This window comes from Cnephaeus nilssonii (assembly GCF_951640355.1).
Source record: "Cnephaeus nilssonii genome assembly, chromosome: 20".
NCBI lineage: Eukaryota > Metazoa > Chordata > Mammalia > Chiroptera > Vespertilionidae > Cnephaeus > Cnephaeus nilssonii.
The window spans coordinates 33,022,917-33,048,928 of record NC_137091.1 but is presented as its reverse complement, the minus strand read 5'-3'; the positions used below and the strand labels follow the sequence as shown (position 1 = coordinate 33,048,928).

Below are 26,012 nucleotides of genomic sequence, written 5' to 3'. Positions count from 1 at the left end.
CACGAGTGACAGGGCTACCGGGGAGTCTCTGAGAAGCCAAACCTTCCCTTGGGATCTCCAGGCTGGGAGGGGAGGACAGAGCCCCCAGGAGCCAAGGGGGCTATCTGAGGCCAGGATGGAGAGTGGAGGCTGAGCCAGGTAGGGGGACCAGGGCTGCAGGCAGGATCAGGAAGGGACCAAGGACCAGGAAGTGCCAGGACCAGTAACCAGGACCAGAGTGGCCACCCGGAGGCTGGCGATCGAGGCCTATCGGGGGACTGGCTGGCTGGCTGGGGAAAGGGACCCCCAGAAGGTTGGCCGGCCAGGAGGAGGGACTACGGGAGGTTGACCGGCTGGCCGGGGTGGGGGAAGGGAGGGACCACAGGAGGTTGGCTGTGGGAGCTGCCACCAGACACCCCTCCTGCCCCTGAGCAGGGATCTGAGAATGTGCCAAGTATCCCGCCGGCCTGGGCCGGCTGGGCCTGTATATAGGGTCCATGTGCAATAGGGAGGGATGTCTTCTATTTTTTGCTGTCCAATCCCCGACCCTGGGGGAGAAGGTATTTTTGAGCGCGGTGGGGCAGTGGGCGGGGCTGCGAGCAGTGGCGGGCTACTGCATGTGCGATTTCACGCGCTGGGCCCCTAGTCTATGTATATAAAAGCCTACCCGACTGTCACGACCAAATGACCAGAGCGACTGGTTGACCAGTTTGCTCCCACAGCCAACCTCCCGTGGTCCCTCCCTTCCCCCACTCCGGCCAGCCAGTCAACCTCCCGTACTCCCTCCCCCTGGCCGGCCAACCGTCTGGGGGTCCCTTTCCCCAGCCAGCCAGCCGGTCCCCCGATAGGCCTCGATTGCCAGCCATGCCAAGGGACCCCATCTATGCACGAATTCGTGCACTGGGCATCTAGTTATAAATGTATTAGGTGTGCATGCTGGGTCTGAAATGACAGGCATGCATATTGTGTCTGAATGGACATGTGAGCATGGGCATTGAGACCCTGAGACCCTGTCCTTAGCACCTCATATACTCATTTAGCCTTCCTGCCACAAGATGGAGAAAAGGGGTTCGTGGCTGGAAGTTTAGGGGTTGGTCTGGTAGCATTCCCCTCATCAAGGACCTATAATAGATACATAGGTGCTTGCTTAGAGCACAGGGATGGAGGCGGGCTGGAGTGCCAGCCCTGGTCAATGGAGGAAGAGTGGATCTCCTGACTCAAAGGCAGACCTGCTTGCCTTTCCAAAGGTGGCAATGGTTTGGTTCAGGGAGAAAGGACTTCTTCCAGAGCCGAGGAGGAACTGCTCCTATTTATAGAGTCCTAATGGTACTAATGATCTCTCTCCTCCAGAAGCTACTGCTGTAGATGGCACTTGGGCTGGGACCCAGGCCTCCTTCCCCTGTCCAGTGGGTACCACCTGCTGAGACTCATGATCCTACCTCTGTTTCTCAGATGCTTAGTTTTCTGAGACAAATGGAATTAGCAGTTCTGGCCATAAATAATTACACTGATTATGCCAGTTTTGTAATTATAAATGGTAGGAAGGTAGGTTGAGGAGTAATTCTGCTCCAAAGCAGGAGTTAAGTTTTCAGAGCTTTCCCGTGGGTCTTGGTTAAGTGTTAGTGAGAGTTACACATTGTTTTTTAATTTTTATTTATTTTATTTATTTTTATTGTCTAAAGTTTTACATATGTCTCCTTTTCCCCCAGTTGACCTCCCCCAGCCATTCCCACCCCATGCAAGCCCCCACCACCCCAGTGTCTGTGTCTATTGGTTATGCTAATATGCATGCATACAAGTCCTTTGGTTGCTCTCTACCCCCCCCCCCCCCACACACACACACCATTTGTCTCTGGATCTATTCTTGTTCATCAAATTATGTTGATCAGTATATCCCACATATGAGTGAGATCATGAGTTACACACTGTTTTGACTTTGCTAAGTAAAGCATCATGGAAATAAGAACCTGAGGTACCCGCCCCCCCCCCCCCCCCCCCCCCCCCCCCCCAGTAATTGCTTTCTGGATTTTGTGAGCTGCATTTAGCATTCTGTCGATTTTCATCCTATAGCACTTTACTTTTCTTGTGGCTCAGAAAATCTGCAACCATGACATTAGCCCTTTGATGAGGTTGACAACATAGCTTACTGTGCAGTTGCTATTTCTTCTGCTCTTCAAAATTAAACGTGTGGATTGTGGAATGATTTTCCTATACCTGTACACTGTTCTCCTCCCTGGTAACAAGGTAAAGGCTGCAGGGAGTTCTCCTCTACCCTCTGTGCCATTGCCCTCAAGTCCCTGGGATTGAGACCTGTGTCTGGCACTAGGGGTGGGCAGGGTAGCACACTGCTAGGAGGAGGGAGCGTGGCCCTGGCTGTCGTGCTGATAGCTGGTGCAGGTGTTCCTAGTGTGCTCACGATTTTAGGAACCAGAATGTACAACTCCAGCAGGTGCTTTCAGTCCAACTACTCCTGCAATGCTTAACCCTGAGGGTTCCAATAGCCCAAGGTACAGCAACACTGTACCTTGTTGTACAGTGTTGTTTTACCCCATAGCTTATGTTACACTGGATGATCTTTATTTTTAAATAATTTTTATTTTTCAATTACAGTTTAAATACAATATTACATTAAAATACTAGCTGTAGTTTCTTTGGCTTTTCTTAGTTGTGTATGTGAATTAACTGTGTCATTCAGGAAAATGTCTAGGGACCTTTGAATAGTTATGGATGACTGAGAGGGTAGACAGTGAACTGTCAGGAAATGACTTCCAGGGAGCCCCTGAGACTCAGCTGTTTTCTGACTACTTCACAAATAAAGTTAAATTTTAAAAAATATATATATCTTTATTGATTTCAGAGAGGAAGGGAGAGGGAAAGAGAGAGAAATATCAATGATGAGAGAGAATCATTGATTGGCTGCCTCCTGCACGCCCCCTAATGGGGATCAAGCCCGCAACCCAGGCATGTGTCCTTGACCAGAATCGAACCTGGGACCCTTCAGTCCTCAGGCTGATGCTCTATCCACTGAGCCAAACCAGCTAGGGCAAAGTTAAATTTTTACTTCTCATTGAGGATATTTCTGAACATCTATATAATAAAAGCCTAAGCAACAGTTACCGCTATGATGCACATTGACCACAAGGGGCCAGACACTCAATGCAGGAGCTGCCCCCTGGTGGTCAGTGCACTCCCACAGGGGGAGTGCTGCTTAGCCAGAAGCGGGGCTCACAGCTGACGAGCGCATTGGTAGTGGTGGAAGCCTCTCCAGCTTGCGCAGCAGCGCTAAGGAGCAGCGAGCTGAGTGGTAAGGAGCAGCGAGCAGGCAGGCGGTAAGGAGCGAGGGGTCCTGGACTGCGAGAGGGCGCAGGCCGGGCTGAGGGACACCCCCCCTCTAGTGCACAAATATTGTGCACCTGGCCTCTAGTTTACAATATTTGAGAGAATGGTCCCCTGTGTACCCAATTTCAACCATTACTGTTTTTTGTTGTTGTCTGGTTATATCTCTTTCCTCCCACTGATTGTTTGTCTTTGTTTTATCTTTTTAAGCTTAACATATTTAGTATTTTAAAATAAATCTCAAACATTCAATTATTTTACCTTAACACACTTCAATAGTGTCTCTAATAGTTAAGGCCTTTGTTCTTCTAGCCATGGCTAGTTTAAGCAGCCACTACTCATAACTCTGTCTCTAACTCTGTCTCTTGCAGACCTGCTGACAGCCTTGCTGCAGGTGGACACAGTGGGTGCTCCAGAGCAGGCAGCTTCCTCTGGGTGAGCCTGTTGCTTGGCCTTCCTGCAAACCCCTTCTGACCCCTCTTGTGGGCAGCACCCAGTACTCTCACCCTTTCCATGGAAGATAAACATGTGTGGCTTTTTTCTTAGACTTTGAGTATTACAGCATATATTGCTATGTGCTTACTTGTTTATTTTTTCCTAAGGGTGTAAACTCTAAAACAATTCTTCTCTCTTTTTAAAAAAATATGTTTTTATTGATTTTTATTTTATTTTATTTTTTTGAGAGAGAGGAAGGGAGATGGAGAGAGGGAAAATCGATGTGAGAGAGAAACGTTGATCAGTTGTTTTCCATACATACCGTGACTGGGGGTCGATCCTGCAACCTGGGTATGTGCCCAGACAAGGAGTTGAACCAGCAACCTTTTGGTAGCATAGGATGATGCTCCACCAACTGAGCCACACGTGCCAGGGTTTTAATGGTATTTTGTATAGAACTGAGTTTTAAAATCTTTATTTATATGACTAGAGGCCCGGTGCACAAAATTCATGCACGGGGGAGGGGGGTGTCCCTCAGCCCAGCCTGCACCCTCTCCAATCTGGGATCCCTCTCACAATCCAGGACTGCTGGCTTCCAACCGCTCACCTGCCTGCCTGCCTGATTGCCCCTAACTGCTTCTGCCTGCCAGCCTGATCACCCCCTAGCCACTCCCCTGCCAGCCTGGTCACCCCTAACTGTCCTCCTCTGCAGGCCTGGTGGCCCCCAACTGCCCTGACCTGCAGGCCATCTTGTGGTGGCCATCTTGTGTCCACATGGGGTGGCCATCTTGTGTTTTGGAGTGATGGTCAATCTGCATATTGCCTCTTTATTATATAGGATTATATAGGATAATCAGGTACCATTATTGGTGGTCTTTGTGGGTTTTTTAGTTTACAGTAGGAATTGGGAGACAAAACCCCTGGATTCAATGCTGACGCTCACTCCTGTCTCTGTATTCTTCAATTCATTGCTCATCTTGTCCCACCTTTAGAGCTCTGGTAGCATTTTTTTTAGAAGGGGTGTTTAGTGAACCAGCCTTTGGCATTGTGTAATGTACCTGCTTTTATGATAAGGGAATGCAAATGCAGTTGCATACTAGCCATTGGATTCACTTCCTTTTCCGGTTAGCATACCTGACGTCAGCGTGATTCTTTGGTTTCTGTGGAAGAGCTCAGTGAGAGGGTCACAGACACCCCAACATAAGGTGAAGGTATGGTCCTGACAAGGCCACCTGATGGGTGCTGGTTCTCCCCAAGCACTTGTAGTCCAGACCTCTCTTCCCTCTACATCCAGGTGCCAGTTGTTAGTGTCTCAGTCTCCAATTGTGGCTCTGGTGGATCTGCATTGGCTTGGTCATCTTGTAGTGCTCCTTCTTGGGATTGGGTGCACTGCCTTACCACTTTTTTGCCACTAGAAAGAAGCTCTGTTGGCATAAATGGCACTGGACTTGTGCACTGACTTCCAGGCAACCTCTGTATATTGCCATCAACCATCCTACTGGTAGGGCTCACCTGAGTGCTCTCTGTCCCAGATCTTGGGCGGTAGCTGGATTCAAACTACACCAAACTATAAAATTGGCACTGCTCTGTTAATCTGTTTCTTGGGAATAGTTCAGTTTGGTGTCATGTTCAACCTGCCCTCTTCGTGAAGTGTGCCTTTCTTAAGTGAATATATTAAAAGACTTTTAGGTGGAAATGGAAGCCTTCCAGGGACATTACAAAAGTACAAGGGCACTGTGCTCTGTTCTTCCATGGCATTTTAAAATTTTCAATAGGTCTCATTTGTCATGAAATAAGGTGGCCTATAACATCATTACCAATCATATTCTTCTCAGTTAGGGAAACTGAAGCATGGAGCTCAGTCATACAGTCACAGGACCATGGGGCAGTCAGTGGAGAGGGTTCTCACCTGGGCCTTTGTTTGTACAGAGCTACTGGGTACACAGGTGCTGGCCTGGGGACTATGCAGGCTGTCATAGGTGTAGAGGGGCAGTACCGCCACATTTGGCAGTCTCTTTAACCCATATCATGGAAGCCTTCCTTGAAATGATGGTCTCCTTGGTTAAACCTCACTACTGCATGTGGGTTCTGCAGTGGAAGGAAGTGAGGTTAGGTGAGCATGCCTTGATGGGGCCCCTGCTATCATACTCAGCTGGGGGACCTCTGGGCTTCAGCTGGTTCATTTTTATTAGTAGTAGGAGTCATAGGATAAGTAGGAATTGTGCTCAAGGTAGAAACTGCATCTTGATATTCTCTGTGTCTGGTTGAAGGAATTGGCTCTAAGGCTCCTGGGTGTCAGATTGTAGGAGTCTTTTGCCATTTTGCCTCGCATGGCAGGTGAGAGGTTTTAGGGGTCACTGCTGGATTGAGGATGTTGCTGGGGCTTCAAGGCATTGATGAGGGTGGCCCTGGAGAGGTGTTGGCTGAGCCATGCAGGACTCCACATTGTTTTATGGTCTAGGGTGTCTCATGGAATGCCTGCAGACTGAATTTAGACTGCCGGATGAGACTTCTGGCCTGCGTGGTGGCTCAAACTACTTTCCGGAGACTTTTCCACATGTTTTTCAGATCACACTTCCTCAGGACTGCTGTCATCATGCTCACACTGGCCAGCTCGGGATGTGGCGTCCTCTCAGTCTGAACTGAGGCCTGGGAAGAAAGAGCCATGCATACTCTTGTACTTGCAAGAATTCTTTGGAAAAAGAAGCTGGTTTCTTAATTCTAGAGCTTGACCTTTCACCATGCCTGATTGGTTTTAAATGACTCATCTCTTTCCCTGCTGTTCCTGGGACATGAATCTAGAAAATGTTTGCCTCGTGGTCATGTGAGCATGGGCTGTGCCTGGAGGACAGGTCCCTAGCCTTCAGCTACGGGTGGGAGGTTGAAATGGGCTGGCTCACCTGGTTTGTAATTTTGGTTTTCTTGAGATTGTTGTAGGTTCACATGCAGTTATAAGAAATACAGAGAGAGCCTTGTACACTTTGGGTAGTTTCTCTAGTGGTAACATCTTGCAAAACTGAGCAGTATCACAATCAGGATAGGATATCATCACTGATAAAATCCTCTGATCTCACTCAGATTGCTCAGGTTTGTTCTCACTTAGTTGTGTGTGTACTTCTATACAGTCTTACCACATTTGTGGCTTCCTGTATTCAGCACCACAGTGAGGATAATTTAACAGTACTCTCACCACAAGGATGCCCCTGCTGTTTTTTATTACCCTTGACCACTAATCTCCTTTATGTCTGTATGAATTTGCCTATTCTGGACATTTCATGTAAGTGGATTCACACACTGTGGGACCTTTTATGTCTGGCATTTTCTACCAAGCCTCATGTTTTCAAGGTTCATCCATGTTGTAGTGTGTCAGTACTTCATTACTTTTTATAGATGAATAATAATTCATTGTGTAGATGGACCACATTTTGTTTCTTTGTCATCAGTTGGACATCTGAATTGTTTCCTCCTTTTGGTGATTATGAATAGTGTGGCTTTGAACATTTGCATACAAGGTTTTCTGTGGATGTGTGCTTTTGTTTCTCTCAGGAATTGCTGCAACGTTTTTTTGTTTGTTTTTGTTTTAAAATATGTCTTTATTAATTTTAGAGAGAGGGAGGGAGATAGAAACATCAATGATGAGAGAGAATCATCGATTGCCTGTCTCCTGCTGGGGATGTAGCTCAAAACCTGGGTATGTGCCCTGACCTGGAATCAAACCATGACCTCCTGGTTCATAGGTTAACGCTCAACCATTGAACCACACCGGCCAGAGCCTTTGGATATGAGAAAATTTTATGTTCTCTTTTAAGAGAACCTATTGAGATTGGGGTGCTTGTGACTTAGATCTTGTGTATGTACCTATTCTAGAGTAGTTTGCCAGGGTTGAGCTGATAGTGACTAATTCATGCTCAAGGCTCAATGGAGGAAAAATGGATTCCTGGTGAGGGTGTTCCTTTCCCATCTTGGGCCCACATCCTGATCGAAATTCCAAGTGACTGTAGAACTGTCTGCTTACCTCAAGAAAACAGGAGGGCCTTCTGTTACTATCCCACCACCTACCTGCTTGTTCTGTGGTCTTTTATTGTGATGTATTTCCCTTTAGAGAAAGAAATTAATGTGGGAGCAAGAGAAAGGGCTACACAGAAAAGCCTTAAACACATATGTTTGGACAAAGTATATTGGAAACTGGTTTGATTTAGGATTTATTGTTCAAACCACTGAACAGTGTAGGCATTGTGAACAAAAATAGGAACCAGATAAATTCAGCCTCTTCAAATAAATAGTGTGCTACAACTATAGTTTCTTATAGAGCAGATATTTAACCAGTTAACTGCCATAAGCGTCCATAGACGCAAACTGTGGACCTTTTTTAATTAAATTCAAAATATCGTGGCAGTTAACTGGTTAAATTTGATACTTTCTGTTGGATGCTGAAGAGGTGCAATAGTAAATGAGGACTAACGATAAATGTTTCCTTTGTATTTAATAAAACAAAAAAAGGAAATTTAAAAGGGCTCTTTTGCTTTGAATCACTGTTTTAATGTCATTTCCTCAGCTATAACTGATTGTAATCTAAAATAGAGAGTGAATAATGGTGAACAATGTGTATCTAGGAAATATTTCAAATCACTTTTCTTGGGGCCTGTTGGAGGTGGTGCCTGCCCACAGAAGTGCAGGGCAGGACAGGACTCTGCCAGTGGTGGTTTGGGAGGGCAGCAGCACATATGCCCACATGGTAGCTAGATGTAGTAAGGATGGTGCGTGTGGAACTTGACCCAGGGTTATGAGCATACCACAGCTGTTGCTAGCTGGAGTTGCTTTGAGGGCCTTCTCAATGGAGAGGATTTTGTTCCATGAAGGATTTCTGGAGGCCTCTAGAAGTAGGTGGACTCCTCAGGCTGGGGAGATGCCTGCAAAGAGGGACCAAGATAGAGGAACAGGGCTGAAGGAGGCCTCAAGAGAGTTTTGCAATTGCCATGGGCAGCTGCACTTTAACCGGGATTATTTGAAAGCTGAAGCCATATCTGGTTTCCTGGGCTTGCTTTGCCCACTAGTCTTAGGTTCGGCCCCCTAGAAGAGGAAGTAAGCAGCCCCAAGGCTTGCTCTGTAGGGTAGGGAGCTCCAGCCAAGCACTATTCCACTCCAGACGCTTGGATATTCAGAGTTGTATTAGGTGTGGAGACACACAAGCCTGTGTAATTTCACTACCCCTGCACACAGTGTTGGGTTTACTCCTTGTCCTCGGAAGTGGCAGGAGGTAGGCAGTAGGCATCTAATGAGTCCCTGCATGGAGGTGACTGAGAGAAAAGAGAAGAGGGTCTCAGTGAGGAGTTGAGGGTTGCATGCCAGTTTGATCGTAGGCCCGGGGCTGGCAAACTATGGCCTGTATTTCTGTGACCAGATTGGTAAGGGTGTTTTTCACATTTAAAGAGTTGTTCACAACAGCAAAGCCTGCAAAGGCCAAAAGGTTTGCTTTCTGGTCCTTTCCAGAGAGTCATCCTATTGGAACCAGGTTAGGGGTACTCTGTTGAGTCATGCTCCAAGGAGTGGCTTTGTTAAAGTCCTGAGTTCTGTCCCATTAAGTGCCATACCGCTGACTAGAGTCTATTTCAGCAACCCTTGGAAAATGCAGGAAAGGAGCTAAGTTAGGGGAGTCTGCTGGTTGTAGGCAAGTTGAAGGCAGGTTTCTGTTGAAAATTCCCCTCAGTGCCATCCTTGCATGTCTTTGTGGACATAAGCAGGAGCTGTGAGCAGCCTGGATAGTTGGCTCACTGCTCTTCCCTCTCTCCAGTGAGCATACCTGCTTTTCCACTGTTAAAGCATGCATGAGACAAGAACTAGTTTTTGAAAGAAAATTTCAGAAAGTCCTGTAGCTGCTTCTTTATTGCAAAGTGTCTCTCTAGTGCAGTGGAGATCACCTGCCCTGCTGGGCCCAGGAGAGGCCTCTCCCCTGTGAGGCTCAGTCCACCTTTGGAGGGTGCTCTGCAGCACGCAGCCTGGAGCCACACTCAGATGTTCACAACCTTCTGAACTGAGGGGTGGTTGTGTATTTTGAGTTTTGTATTTTCCCCATAAATAATCAGGTTTATTCTTTCTAACATTGGGACTCTGAAACGACTAAATTATGGTGGAAATATTAAGCAGGTGACATTGGATATATATACAGAGTATCCCCTAAAATGTATACACAATTTAACAGCTGATAGCTCAATTAAAAAAAAAGATTTTTATTGATTTCAGAGAGGGATGGAGAGGGAGAGGAAGATAGAAACATCAGTGATGCGAGAGGATCATTGATTGGTCACACTGGAGATCGAGCCTGCAACCCCGGCATGTGCCCTGACCGGAAATCGAACCATGACCCTCCTGGTTCATAGTTCGACGCTCAACCACTGAGCCATGCTGGCTGGGAGAAACTGAAATGTATTTTAATAAGCACTGCCTTTATAATTATTCAAAGTGTGTATATACATTTTTTGGGGACACTATATATGCTTGTATGTAATTAAGCATTAGGACCCAAGGGTTTAGAATACATGATGAGATGTCCTGGGGTTCACAAGTATGTGTTATTATTATCATATGGAATCGGGGGTTTCTGAAGTTACGTTTATAAATTTTATCTCTAAAAACCAGTTATCTATTCTGGAACTTCCCTTCCTAGCAGGACTTTGGACCACTTCAAGAATTCAACTCTCCAACCAGTCAACAAAACTGTCACTTCTGGTAGGGCTCTCAAAGAACTGAATTAATATTCTTGTAGAAAGGATGGCAAATGGTGTCTGTAATGAGGGGGGGGGGGGCAATGGAAAGGCGATTGTTGTCATTATGGCCCATTTTGTTAAATCTTGATTATTTTGGATTACAGACTTGTTACTTATTAAAAGAGGTTTCACAGCATCCTCCAAAAATTTTGGAAAAAATATTGGAATGTGATTTTCATGCTTAAACTTGACAATTAACTTAGCATTGTTCTCTTTGATTCATATTAAAGGGTTTCATAAGTATTCAGCATTTGGTTATACTTTTCTCTGGGCCATCTCCATGCCAAACACTTTGAGTGTAATAAGGGACCACTGTGATAAAGGTGATGGGTGATGCTGATAAAGGCATTTACTTCAAGGAGGCAAGGTAGGATCATTTCACTTGGAATACTCTTTTCAGTCATACAAGGGAACACTAGTAACTTTAGGGCAAAATGGAGGAAGGGGATTTGGAAAAGAAAAATAGTTCAAAGGTAAATATGTGTTTGAATAGCACTTTCTCCATATTTTAAAGTAGATTTTAACCTGGATGAGATGTGTATTAGTTGTTTATTGCTATGTAACAAAACTATCCCAAAACCTAATGTCTTAAAACAACAGTGATTTATTATTTCTTACAATTCTTATTTTGTCTGGGTGGCTTTTCTGCTGGTCACACATGGGGTCATGAAGTGACAGTAATCTGGTGGATTGGCTGAGTCTTTTATTTTCTGGTCTTGCCCAGACTTCCCTGTGCGTGGGTGCAGGAATGTTCAGGAGGGCCTTTGGGGCCTAGGTGCTGGGGAAGGAGGCTCTCTTCTCAATGGAGGAGCTGAGAGTCTTGTGGCCTGTTACCCAGTCTGCTCAAGGTATATTTGTGAAAGAATAGGTCTAGTCTGTTTGTTGTATATGAGTAGTGAGGTAGGCTTAGTACAACGTTTGCATCTGAATTTAATAGAACGAGAAATTTGGGTTGAATTGTGAATTGCCTGTTTTTCCCTTTCGAGCAGTAATTTTCAAACCATGTGCCACAAGAATTTTAAAAATATGCAATATCTGACTATTTAGTCAGGGGCACTGATCTCTTTTCCTTTAGATTGTCACATAAAAAAATGACATCAGTCAACAAGAATGGCCACCTGGAGTGAATGAATAAAAATTATACCTATTTTTAAAAAATATATTTAAACATATATTTTTTTATTGTTGATAGTATTACAGATATCTACCCCCCCTACCCGGTCTTCACTACCCTATTGCCTGTGTCCATGGGCTATGCATATAAGGATATAAGTTCTTTGGCTTATCTCTTCTCGTCCTATACCTTTTTTTTTTTTTTTGTGGCAGATCAGCAAAAATATTTTTGGTATGCTGCAGAATTTTAGTAATTAGTTTATGTGTGCCATGATATTAAAAAGATTGAAGATTGCTGCTTTAGAAATTTGGAAACTTTGTAAGACTAAATCTTAATCTTTGCCTGGCATTTAAGCATTAATAGCAAATTTGTATGCATTGTCAAATTAAAGGGTGAATTTAGAGAATGCTTCAGATTATATAGAGTGAATGAAAATATAGGAATGAAAACTTACATATTTGTGACCTAAATTCTTTAGCCTGGAAATATTGTGTGCTTTCAAATACCATAGTCCTCCTTATCTGCAGGGGATATATTCCACAGCACCCAGTGGGTGCCTGAAACTTGGATAGTACCGAACCCTATGTTTTCTTCTGTACATACATAACCTGTAATAAATTAGGCACAGTAAGAGATTGATAAGTAGAATAATTATACCAATGTTCTATAATAAAAGTTATGTGGATTTGGTCTCTCAAAATACCTTATTGTACTGTACTCACCCTTCTTTTTGTGATGATGTGTGATGACATAATGCCTACAGGATGAGTGAAGTGAGGTGAATGATGTTGGGATCACGATGTAGTATTAGGCTACTATAACGGTTACTTAAACACAAGCACTGTGATGATACCACAATAGTTGATCTGATAACCAAGATGGCTACTAAGTGACTAATGCAGTGTAGATGTGCTGGACAAAGGGATGATTCACATCCCAGGCGGGATGGAGCGGGAAGGCATTTCATCATGCTACTCCGAATGGCGTGCAATTTAAAACTTACGAATTGTTTATTTCTGGAATTTTCCATTTAGGATTTTCAGGATGCATAAGAAAACTATGGATAAAGGGGGACTACTGTAATATCAATAGATGTATGTATTTTTTCCAACTTGGGTTTGGGTTACTTTTATTAAATATTTATTATGTTTCATTCAGGCTTCAGTGTTGTTAATGTCATTTTGTAACTGTACATTTTAGATTTTGTTCTAAATAGGTGAATGGATACTGCGTTCAGTGCTGCTGGGGCTGAGCCTTGTAATGGGGCGTTTTCCAGCAGATACCCTATTAATGATTTCAGATTTTAACAATAACCAAAGAACATAACAATTTTTAATGTTCTTGAGATGTAACTATGGAGCATGAAACAGCTGAATCAAACCCTTAGTTTTAGAGTTGAATTGTGACAAAGATGGTCACTGGCTTGAATAAGTAGCTCACTGCTCCAGGGTTTTGCTGACAAAACCAGTAGTCTCTCCTAAGCCTTCACTGTAACAACTGTGCCCGGGCCAAAGAGACCTAATTGCTGAGTCACCCTTGTGCCTGCTGCCTTGGGGTGGCCTCCTGGGAGGGCAGAAACAGATTCTGTGGAGTTTCCTTAGGAGAGGGCAAAGGTAGTAGTTTAGGATAACTGAGAGGGTGCTCCACCTCTTTGGAGCAGGTTCCAGACTTCCAGAAAGAATGACAAGGCCAAGGATGGCAGCCAGGATCAGGAATGGGGGTCTTCATGGGAAAGTAGGAGAGGTTCTGTAGCAGTACAAGCAGGACCCAGGCTTGCAATGATCTACTCTGTAGTGGAGACAGCCCCCGATTGGGGCGGGGGGGTGGGGGGGGGGTTCGGCAGGGATGGACCGAAAAGACTCTGTATTATGTTCTATGCTGTTTTGATTACTATAGCCTTGCAATATAGTTTGATACCAGGGAGCATGATTCCTCCAACTTGATGCTTCTTTCTCAAGATTGCTGTGGCTATTTGGAGTCTTTTGTGGTTCCATATAAATTTTTGGAATATTCTAGTTCTGTGAAATATGCCATTTGTATATCTTAATAAGAACTGTGTTGAATTTATAGATTGCTTTAGGTAGTATGGAAAAAGATGTCTCATTTGGACTTATTGAGAAGAAGCAATGAATAATTTTCTTTCTAATTTGTTGATTTTTACAGAGAGAGAGATATCGGTTTGTTGTTTCACTTATTTATGCATTTATTGATTTTTTAAAAAACATATTGATTTTTTTTTTTTTTTACAGAGAAGAAGGGAGAGGGAGAGTTAGAAACATCGATGAGAGAGAAACATCTATCAGCTGCCTCCTGCACACCCCCTACTGGGGATGTGCCCGCAACCAAGGTACATGCCCTTGACCGGAATCGAACCTGGGACCCTTGAGTCCGCAGGCTGACGCTCTGTCCGCTGAGCCAAACCAGTTAGGGCTATTGATTGTTTTTTGTGTGTGTCCTGACCAGGGATCGAACTGCAACCTTGGCATACTGGGATGACACTAACCAACTGAGCTACCTGGTCAGGACCAGCAATGAATAATTTTTTAAAACCCATAACAGATTGTACATTGTTTGTAATCTATGCATGCTATATCTTTTAAAAGGTAAGGATCAGAAATTGAGAAAAAATGTACTGTCCTTTGATAAGGAAAAGCTACAGTAAGGAAAAGCTACAGTTCATGGTAAGGTTTTCAGGATGCTTTCACAATCATTTACTTGCTGTCTACAGTATAATGTGAGACAGCCTTGAATTATTAAAAGCTCATCACATATGCTTGCATTCACTTTCTCATTCCAGTGGATGGGAGTCGTCTCACTTTGGGCCTGGCTCTTGGCCAGGACAGCTGATGCATTCCTCTATGTGCCAGCCAGCCCTGGGCTTGCACTCATCAACAACACTAGCTCCTAGGGTTTGGAGGATTTAGGCAGGAATTAAAGGAAGAGGCCCTAGGCTTTTATCTATGTTCCATTTCTTATGATCTTGGAAACTCACTTAACATTTCTGAGCCCTGGTCTCCCTAACTACAAGATGAGAATAATCATGCTTTCTCTCTACTTATTTCATGGGGTTATTTAATGGTCCACATCACATTAAATGGAGCACAGGCGCTCACTGTAAATAGATGATTGCGTTCTCCAGTCATTAAAGAAAACTACTCACCCCTCAGTGTATGTCTGCTTATTCTGAGACAAAGGAAAAATAAGCATCTTGCTTTTTATTTTGTTTATTAATGGAAGAAAGACTTTGCTTGTAAATACCTTATTTTAATGCTGTGGTTTGAAAGTCTGGTTTTGTGTTTATACTGATGTTTGATATCATAGCTGTATAATTTTTAGAAGCAGAGCATGCACCTTATATTCAGATGATGTTCACCACAGGTGATAGTTTTGAAAATTTTTACTGATTCGATAACCTTGATTAGGTCTTTCAAGCAAAACAGTCTGGCCGATGAATAGTTTATCCCAGAAATGGGAATGTTGGTTCTTCCTTTTTGTGGTTGTCATCGCCATGGTTGCTCATGTGGTTTTGGTCCTTGCAGGAACTCCTGTGACTGTTTGCCCGTGTTCTGGAGGCCTGCTTTGGCTAAGAGTAAGCAGGGAGTGAGCCATTGGGTAGAATCTATGGTCCCTTGCTCCTCCTGTAGTCATAGTTGGCTTGGGAGATCACTGGTACTTCACACATAGCCAGTGGTCATCTGCCTGGGGAAGGGTTAATAACATTTAGATTTAAAAAAAAAAATGTTTTTAGATGAAAACAAGTTGTGTCGTTTCAGTATTTTTTTCTTGAATTCTAGTGAATCTTTAGTGCATCTTTCTGTGAACTCTCCTTGGGGCTTAGTCTCTCCTTACTCACTGTTACCTTCCTGCCTTTTGGCTTTCTATCTTTCCTTAAGGAACTAGGAGAATGGAACTTACCACAGCATTCCTAGCCTTTTTATTGGAAACACACTGATGATAAAATACCTACAGATGAGTCAGATCTCTGATTTCTGCAACCTTGCAACTGGTGTCCCTGTCTAGGAGCAGTGGGCTGGCTACCTGGGCACACTTTGCTCTCCACCTGACCTTGTTGAGGATCCCGGCATTTTCACCTGGTAATGGATTGCTGGCTGGCTTTACATGGTTAGTACTACTCAATGAAATTCTACTTATTGAGCTCTAGCCAGTTTGGCTCAGTAGATAGAATAGAGCGTTGGACGGAAGGGTCCCAGGTTTGATTCTGGTCAAGGCCAGGTACCTTGGTTGCAGGTTCCCCGGCCCTGGTCGGGGTGTGTGAAGGAGACGCAACCAATCAATGTGTCTCTCTCACTTCAGTATTTCTCCCTGTCTCTCCCTCTCCCTTCCACTCTCTAAAAATCAATGGAAAAATATCCACAGGTGAGGATTAACAAAAAAGAAAGAAATTCTACTTATTGAAATATTGTCTTAAGTGCTTTATATTTGGAGATGTCTAATATTCATGAAGTCATTTCTTAGAGTTTCCTCTTTAAATACAGAGTGAGGAGGAAAAGGAGACTTCAAATTCGAGGTGAGATATTTGTTTCAATAAGAACTTTTTTTATTTTGCTTAATGCAAAATTTGCTTATTGCATGTAGAATTAATTTGTGAAGATACATGCCTCAGGAGATTTGAATGAGTAAAGGCATGTTTTTCAGCAACCCATGCAGTATATTATTTAAAAGCAGTAAAATGACATGGCTGGTAGACTTTGAGGGTAGAATAGGGGTGGGGCTGTCTTTGTTCCCTGGTGGGGGTAGCATGCCCACTGAGTGGGGCTCCTGTCAGTGATTGCAGACAGAGGACACACAGCCTGCCTCAGCTCTACTGAGGTCCGCCTTCCTGCTGCCTGGGCAAGCACATGTTCAGCTGCAAGGGCTGGATCTTGTTTCTGGTGTCACAGTGCTGATGGTTGTGGTGGTGTGTTGGCTGCATGTCTCAGCATTAGAAATGTTACATTATATAAATATGTAACCATGTCTGTTGCCTGATACTGGTGTTCATTTGTGATGAATCTTCGTGCCAGCGTTTCTGGCTCTCCCTTTGAGATGCAATGTAGAGACAGGTAGAAGCTTCCTGTTTTTTCTCTTGTATTATAATTTCCCACCAGTCTTAAGATGAATTAACTAGACCCTGTAAAGTTAATATTTAAATATTTAAGGTTTAATTATTCCATACCCTTTCCTCAAACGTGATTTTAGACTAATTTTTTTGTAATGGGCCTCTTTGCCTAAATGTGCCACTGAGTAGAAGAAATAATGAGTGAAAGAGGCCTTGGGGATTCATGAAGCAATGTTGGAGGATGCCTGTGCTCTTGCCTGTGCCCTAGTTAGCTCTTTGCCATGGTAATTTGCACAACTTGCAGTGTATACAAGGTGTGATAAATAAACCTGCTTAGCTAAGTCGCAGACATTCCCAGGAACAAGTGGAAGCTATGTAGTTGGGGATTATTAATGCTAAATTGGGTCATTTGATGGGCAAGGGTCAGCTATAGGACACTTTTATGCTGAGGAGTGGTGTGGCCAGAGCTGCAGTGTGTGCTCTGGACAGGCTGGAGCGAGAGGAAGTAGTCCCAAGCATAGATAGGCCTCCCCATTCATGTGAGAGCTGTACAGAAGGATGACAGTTTGTTCTTTGCAAAGCAGTTCTGATAACAGACCTTCCTTTATATGCAAGACCTTCCTTTACATGTCCCTCTGTGTCTAGTGCCATGCTGCCCACTGACCAGCACAGAAGTGAAATATGCCATTTGTATATCTTTGGGTTGCATCTTGGGGGTGCACATTTCTTCAAGGGTCACACTGAGGTGTGCTTCCTGCCAGTGAGTATTGGAGAAGGGCTGTGCTGGTCTGGATACCTGCTTCCAACCCTGGCCTTGGGCGTGGTGCATGCTTGGCAATCACAAGGCCCACTTCTTTTGAGAAATCCTATCATTTATAACCAGGTTGCTCAGTTGGTTATAGCGTTGTCCCTAGTCGGGGCACATGTAAGAATCAGCAAATGAATGCATAAATCAGTGGAATAACAAATTGATGTCTGTCTCTCTGTCTCTTCCTCTTCCCCCACCCTCCCCGTCTTTCTCTACTTCTCCCTAAAAAAAATGAAATAAAAAATAAAAGAGCCCTAGCTGGTTTGGCTCAGTGGATGGAGCGTCGCCCTGCGGACTCAAGGGTCCTGGGTTCGATTCCGGTCAAGAGCATATGCAACAGGTTGCGGGCTTGATCCCCAGTGGTGGGCGTGCAGGAGGCAGCCGATCAATGATTCTCTCTCATCATTGATGTTTCTATCTATCTCTCCCTCTCCCTTTCTCTCTGAAATCAATAAAAATATATTTTAAAAAATAGAAATAACAGCTTTATTGCGATATAATAGGAATATCATAGTTTACCCATTTAAAAATGGTTTTTAGTATGTTCAGACTATCACTAGAGGAAATTTTAGAACATTTCATCACAGAAAGAAACCCTTTGGTTATCCTCATTTTCTCCTCCCCAGTTCTATGCAAACTACTATCTCTATGGATTTTGGATCTAATAAAGAGGGAATATGGTAATTGACCCTCATGTCGTCACAAAGATGGCGACGCCAACAGCCAATAAGGAGGGAATATTGCTAATTGACCACCACACCCTCAAAGATGGCAGAGCCCACAGCCACAAGATGGCGGTGCCCAGTCCCTCTGCCCCACCAGGACAGCAGGCACGCGGCAAGGCCAGGCCTGCCCCACGCGCCTGCCTCTGGAGTACCCCAGACCCCTCAGCCCCCTAGCTGCCCAGGCACAGGCAAGTCTTGGATGACGGCTGCCCAGTTGCCCAGGTCTGCCCAAGGCTCAGGTAACCAGGGCTGGCCGAGGCTTGCGCTGCCATCAGTGGCAACAGCAGAGGTGTGATGGGGCGTCGCCTTACGCTGATCGCCGGGTTGCCTCCCGCCTCTTAGGGCTCCTGGACTGTGAGAGGGGGCAGGCCGGGCTGAGGGACCCTCCCCACCCCAGTGCATGAACTTTCATGCACCAGGCCTCTAGTATTATATAATGGAATCAAACATTATGTGGCACCACAGGAAACCTGTACACATATGTATGTGAACATATGTCAAAAATGCCCATGGCAGCATTGCTTGTAGTGACAAAAACACAAAAAGAACTCAGATGTCCATAATTTAACTTATAGACATGTTAAAAAGATTATGTCATGTTTCATTTTAAGTTTGATGTGGTTTTACTTAAGTGAGACTGCATGTGTACACTTATGAGATGAGAATCAATTCTTAATTTGATGAGTAATGAAGGATTGCAGTGAAAGTCAGCTTCCTTTCCAACTCTGCAGCAGTCTCTGGTTCCATCCCCTGAGGCAACCATCGAACTGGAACAGCTCTCACAGTCTAGAGAAGCTGTTTGTACATCCTACAGGCCCTCCCACTGTGCCTATGGGTGTGCTGTTGTCTGCCTAGTACAAAGCCTGCCAGCTCTTGCTTGAAGCTGCTGCTTCCAATAGTGCTACCTCCTCTCCCCCAACGTGCTTTTTGAGGGGGTGAGCATGGGGTGCTCTCATCAGCATGCAAACATGCTGTTCTTTCCCCCTTTATTACCAAAACACCCCATTCCACTTTTATTGCCAGCTGCTACCCCTTTTCTTGGCTCCCCTTTGCAGTAGAAGTCCTTTTAAAGAGATGGAGGTACTTGTTTCTATATCCTCTTCTGCCCTCTCTTTTTGAGGGATTTATTAAGATACTAGAGGCCCAGTACACGAAATTTGTGCACGGGGTGTGGGGGGGAGAGGGGTGTCCCTCAGCCCAGCCCGCACCCTCTCACAATTCAGGACTGCTGGCTCCCAACTGCTCACCTGCCTGCCTTCCTGATTGCCCCTAACCGCTTCTGCCTGCCAACCTGATCATCCCCTAACCACTCCCCTGCCAGCCTGATTGATGCCTAAATGCTCCCCTGCCAGCATGTTTGCCCCTAACTGCCCTCCCCTGCAGGCCTGGTCTCTCTCCCCCACCCCCACCCCCAACTGCCCTCCCCTGCAGGCCTGGGTCCCCCCAACTGCCCTTCCCTGCAGGCCCGGTCGCCCCCAACATCCCTCCTCTGCCGGCCTGGTCACCCCTAACTGCCCTCCCCTGCAGGCTTGATCACCCCCAACTGCCTTCCCTTGTAGGCCTGGTCCCTCCCAACTGCCCTCTCCTGCTGGCCATCTTGTGTCCACATGGGGGCAGCCATCTTGTGTGTTGGAGTGATGGTTAATTTGCATATCATTCTTTTATTAGATAGGATAGAGGCCTGGTGCACAGTTGGGGGCTGGCTGGTTTGCCCTGAAGGGTGTCCCAGATCAGGGTGGGGGTTCCCTCAGGGCATGGGTGGCCTGGGTGAGGGCCTGTGGTGGTTTGCAGGCCGGCCATGCCCCCTGGCGACCCAAGCAGAGGCCCTGGTATCTGGGATTTATTTATCTTCTGTCATTGAAACTTTGTAGCCTTGAGCGGAGCCAAGCCTTCTGCTCGCTCCATGGCCACAGCCATTTTTGTTGGGATTTATTTATCTTCTGTAATTGAAATTTTGTAACCTTGAGCGGAGGCCTGGGCGGCTAGGGTGTGCTGGAAGGTTGGCTTCCTTCATTGCCGGGAAAACCCAGGCTTCCTGTTCACTCTGTGGCCCCAGCCATTTTGGTTGGGATTTATTTATCTTCTATAATTGAAACTTTGTAGCCTTGAGCAGAGGCTTGGGCCAGCCAGGGTGTGCGGAGAAGGTTGGTTTCCTCCATTGCCGGGGAAACCCAAGCCGCCTGCTCTCTCTGTGGCCGCAGCCATCTTGGTTGGGTTAATTTGCATACTCGCTCCTGATTGGCTTGTGGGTGTGGCGGAGGTAGGTCAATTTACATATTACTCTTTTGTTAGATAGGATTGATTAAAGTATTACATATATCTCCTTTCCCCCGTTAATCCCCCGCCTTCCCTCTGAGGTTTGACAGTCTGTTCGATGCTTCTCTGTCTCTGGATCTATTTTTGTTCAGTTTATATTGTTGATTATATTCCACAAATGAGTAAGATCATGTGATATTTATCTTTCTCTGACTGGCTTATTTCGCTTAGCATGATGCTCTCCATATCCATCCATACTGTTGCGAATGGTAAGTGTTCCCTTTTTTTTACAGCAGCGTAGTCTTCCATTGTGTAGATGTACCACAGTTTTTAAATCCACTCCTCTGCTGATGGGCACTTAGGCTGTTTCCAAAGCTTTGCTATTGTAAATTGTGCTGCTATGATCATAGGTGTGCATATATTCTTTCTCGATGGTGTTTCTGATTTCTTGGGATATATTCCTAGAAGTGGGATTACTGGGTCAAATGGGAGTTCCATTTTTAATATTTTAAGGTAACTCCATATTGTTTTCCACAATGGCTGCACCAGTCTGCATTCCCATTAGCAGTGTAAGAGGGTTCCTCTTTCTCACCAGTACTTGTCCTTTTTATTGATTTTTTTGATGATAACCATTCTGACGGGTGTGAGGTGGTACCTCATTGTCGAACCCCGAAATCGACCCAAGTCATTATGCTCAATTAGTATTTGTCATAGGAGGCAAGAGCATGCAATGGAGTCAAGACAGTCTCTTCAATAAATGGTTTTGGGGAAATTGGACCAGATATGTGCAAAAAAGTGTAAATAGACCATCAACTTACACCATATATAAAAATAAACTCAAAATGGATAAAGGACTTAAACGTAAGACGACAAAGTTTTCTTCTTAGTTTTTAAAAATGTGAGTGGGAGTAGAGTTTTGTCCTATGCTTTTTTTATCCATTGAAATGAACATTAAAAAATACATTAGAGAAAAATCAGTGGAACCAAGTTATTTCTTTGAAAAGATAAATGAAACTGAAAAATTTTTAGCCCAAGTTTATTAAAAAAATGAAATTTCAGTATCAGTTATGCGAGAGATAAAATACATCACTACAATTCGATAGCTGCTAAAAGGATAAGGATAACAACTTTATGCCAATAAATTTGACAATTCAGATGAAATTGACACATTCCTTAAAAGACACTTCACCCAGTGAAGAAGAAATAGATCACACGAATAACCCTATATCTATTAAAGAAATTGAATTTTTAATTAAAATTCTTGACACAAGGAAACTGCCATTCCTAGATGGCCTCACTGGTGATTTTACCATCCACTAAAGCATAAGTAATGTTAGTTATACCCAGGCTTCTCCACAGCACAGGATGGGACACATTCTGTCTTGTTCCATGAGGCAGAATTGCCTTGATACCATAATTAGAGAAGACTGTGATGAAAAAAGAAAAATATAGATTAACACTCTCCGGAATATAGCTGTAAAAATCCTTTGTAGCAAATTGAATTTAGTGATGTCAAAAGATAATACTAGTACATCATGAACAAATTTGGTTTAACGTTAATGGGGGGCATTTGACAATTTCATACCCACTCTTGATAGAAATAGTCTTTGCAAACTGAGAAGAAAAGGAAACTTCCTCAGTCTGCTAAAGAACATAAAGGTGAAAAATTGGATACTTTTTCCCTAATATCAATTATAAGGTGGGCTTTTTGTGTTCCTGTCTCTGTCTCTCTGTCTCTCTGTCTCTGTCTCTGTCTCTGTCTCTCTCTCTCTCTCTCTCTCTCTCTCTCTCTCTCTCTCTCTCTCTCATCTCTCTCTTTTTAATAACCTTTATTGCCCTGGCCAGTTTGGGTCAGTGGATAGAGTGTCAGCCTGTGGACTGAAGGGTCCTGGGTTCAATTCCAGTTAAGGGCATGTACCTTGGTTGCAAGCTCGATCCCCAGTCCTGGTCTGGAGGCAACCAATCCATGTGTCTCCTTCACATTGACTCTCCCTTAACCTTCCACTGTCTCTCCCTTAACCTTCCACTGTCTCTAAAAATCAATGGAAAAATATCCTCAGGTGAGGATTATCCATAAATAAGAATAAAACAACCTTTATTGCTAAAGTAATACTCTGCATTTTAAAAAATTAGGAAACAATGAAAAGGAAAAATAAAACAAATGTCACATTTTCACTGCCTAGAAAAGATATATACCTTTGTGTGTGTTCGTGCACGAGTTTGCATGCATGCATGCATGCATGTATGTATACAACCGTGTACATCTGTCTTATAAGGTCAGTTTGATGGATTTACCTGATTAGACTACAGTGCTTGTTTAGTTGTTACTGTGAATTTGTAGATATGTGTATAGTCCATGATCAGTTGGAGTAAGGCAGAGCATCCCAGGTAATGTTGGTGGACTGATGTAATATGTTCAAAGGTTTTAAGACAAGCAGAGCTGAAGCTTCTACCCCAGGTCCCAACTTGTCAATTTCAGATTAGCGTTGCCAGCCCTCACACTACTGTAAGCCAGTGATTTTCTACTGGTGTGCTGTAAAAGTTTTAAAAACATTTTTAGTCAGGTTCATTGACTTCTTTCCCCTTAAATTGTCAAATAAAAAAATGACAGCTAATACAATAGCCTTTCAGTGTGAATGAATCAGAATTATACCTTTTTTTTTTTTTTTTTGGTCAGTTGGGCAAAAATATACTTTTTGGTGTGCCACAGAATTTTAGTATTTTATGTGTGCCATGAGATGCAAAAGGTTGAAAATTGCTGCTGCAAGCCAATTTCTTGGAATAAATTTCGTAGTATATTGCCTGTTTAATATAGAGCAGTGTCTCGGATTGAACCCTAGGTTATATGCACATATAATTTATACTTATTAATTTTATAAAACCTTACTAGTACCTCTTTTTTATTCAGTGATTGCGACCTTTTCTTTTCAGTAATCTTCTATCTCATTTTCTATGCTTCACCATGAAGAGACTTTTTGGGGTCCAGTGTTTTATCCCAGCCAGAGTCTGGTCCATGCATTGCACATGGTCACCTCCCTTAAGTCACTCTCATCCAGCATGGTCTCTTTTCCCTCTACTGACCTGAAAGCCCTTCCTTTCTCATTTTCCTTATTGCTTTCCTGTTGCATCATTTAGTTTGTTCTATATCATTTAGCTTGTCTATTTTATGGGTCATTTGACTTTGGTTAACCTTAATTATATAGTTATTTATTGTTTGTGTTCTTTATCACATTTTCCTTCTATGCTTTTGTGTATATTCTGATTTTTTTTTTTTAAACACCACTTGCCCTGGCTGGTTGATTTCAGTGGATAGAGCATCGGCCTGCAGACTGAAGGGTCCCAGTCCGATTCTGGTCAAGGGTGCATGCCTGGGTTGCGGGCTTGATCCCCAGTAGGGGGACCCTACAAGGTCTCCAATTCAATTTTTTTTAGATAGTTAAAGGTAGGGGAAGAATTTTCACTTGAGCCTGAAGCTAAAATTGCCCTTAGCTCAAAAATCTGCGTACCACTGAGACACATCTTGGTGAGGCTCGTTCTGAACCCCCACACTGTTCTATTATGTGTATAAGTATTGGCAACTATCTTATCTCTTTAGTGAAAGGAACCTTTTGTTATGTTACAATGACTAACTTTATCTCATGAGTTGTGTTTTGGCCTCAAGCCTGTATCCAGTATTCATGCAGCAACCTCAGCTCTTCTGTTTAATATTTACCTGGCATATCTTTTATTTTATTTTCTCTAAATCTTTCTAGATTTTTATGTATTAGATATCCCTCCCTTATTCTGAGATAGGTAGATTACTTTATTTCATTCCAATCTGACAAAACTTCATCTTTCACTGGGTTTCTTAGTTCTTTTACTTTTGTATTTAGTAAACATTTAGGGCTATCATATTCTATTGTTTTTTTTTTTTGTTTTTTTTTGGTGTTGTTTTTTTTAAAATTTGTCCTGAAATCTTTTATATGTCCTTTTTTAGATTCTTTTCTATTCTCTACAAATTTGGAAATTATGTACTTTCCTTTCATGGTCATCTTGGAAGTTAGAGTGATGTGTATGTGACAAGCCAGCCTTTTCTTTACCTTCCCTGGTTGATGCTTACAGATTTTGAAATCTGTGTAAGATTTGAAGAAGTTTTTTGTGGAGTTGTAGGAACGATCTTAGCAACTTTTTAGACCACCTGGAACATCTCCCAACTCTGTTTTTCTTCATGCTACTTGTCCATTCTTATATTTTTTCATATGACTTCTCCCAACTATTCCTTGTAATGATATTTTTCCATAAAAAATCTCATAATGAAACCAGAGAAAATTCAATTTGGTGTTTACTTGATGGAGATAAAAATTTTCAAAGTTGTTCAGTTTTCCACCTCTATATTTGTTGTCCTTTTCATTTTTTTTTTAATCAAGAGCATTGCTGCTACCAAAATAATCTTTCCTGCTTATTTATTTATTTATTTATTTATTTATTTATTTATTTATCCTCACCCAAGGATATTTTCCCATTGGAGGGTGGAAGAGAGAAGGAAAGACAGAAACGAGAAGCACATCGATTGGTTGCCTCCTGCACTCGCTCTGACCAGGGCATGCTCTTGACCAGAATCGAACCCGGGACCTTTGGGTCTACCAGCCATCGCTCTATCCACTAAGCCAAAGGGCTTTCCTGCCCTTATTTTTAAATTAACCCTGATACTTGTGAAGTCTCTCTCCTTCAGTGTTGAAGGCCTTAGTCAAGCTTTCCCATGCAAGTGAGCCCTCACTCCTGTCTCTGTCCCTGTCCCTCCTTAGCCCTTCAGTGTTCTCTCATAATCATTCCCTCAGACACATTCTTTGAGACCTTGAAGAAATATGGAGGGTTTATTCTCAAGACTCTGAGGCAGTTTTTAGACAAGGCCAGGGCAGACTCCTCTCTTCAAAGGTGATTTTGGAAGATGGAATTATTTTATCCCCAAGAGGATAAAATCTATGTTAGTTTACTTGGAGCTTTCTGATCCTGCTGTGGCCCCAAGAGACGGCCCCAGTTGGAAGACCTGCCAGGTACTTCCAGGGAGGATGTCTTTTGATCATCTCAACTTCCACCTTCATTTGTAAAGTAGAAATAATACCCTGTTCAGCTGAGGCTAGTTAGAGGCTTTAAATAACACAGAAAAGTAAAGTACTCTGCAAATGTAATTTGAAATGGATCATCAAACCCCAGTCACTGACTGAAGGGAGTGGGATATTGTCATTAATCACAGTTGCCATTGTGTAACAAGCCTGTGCTCCAATGGCCCAGGACCGTGGTCGGCAAACTGCGGCTCTTTGGCCCCTTGAGTGTGGCTCTTCCACAAAATACCACGGCCTGGGCGAATCTATTTTGAAGAAGTGGCGTTAGAAGAATTTTAAATTAAAAAAATTTGGCTCTCAAAAGAAATTTCAATCGTTGTACTCTTGATATTTGGCTCTGTTGGCTAATGAGTTTGCTGACCACTGGCCCAGGAGGATGGTGATTTTCCCCCAATTTATAGATGAGAAGACCGAGGCACAGATTAAATCGCTTG

At 43.5% G+C, this 26,012-nt stretch overlaps 1 protein-coding gene across 7 annotated transcripts in view; it reads left to right on the top strand.

Annotated features, from left to right (window-relative positions):
* The window catches only part of ANKRD11 (ankyrin repeat domain containing 11), a 248,442-nt gene that overhangs the window by 138,871 nt on the left and 83,559 nt on the right, over positions 1-26,012 (top strand). For 2 of the 7 annotated variants that reach the window (XM_079800355.1, XM_079800357.1), the window contains exon 3: positions 3,687-3,750. The exons of the other annotated variants lie outside the window; for them this stretch is intronic. The gene's annotated coding sequence lies outside the window, so the exon portion shown is untranslated. The remainder of the gene's footprint in view (positions 1-3,686; positions 3,751-26,012) is intronic. 7 annotated transcript variants of the gene reach the window in all.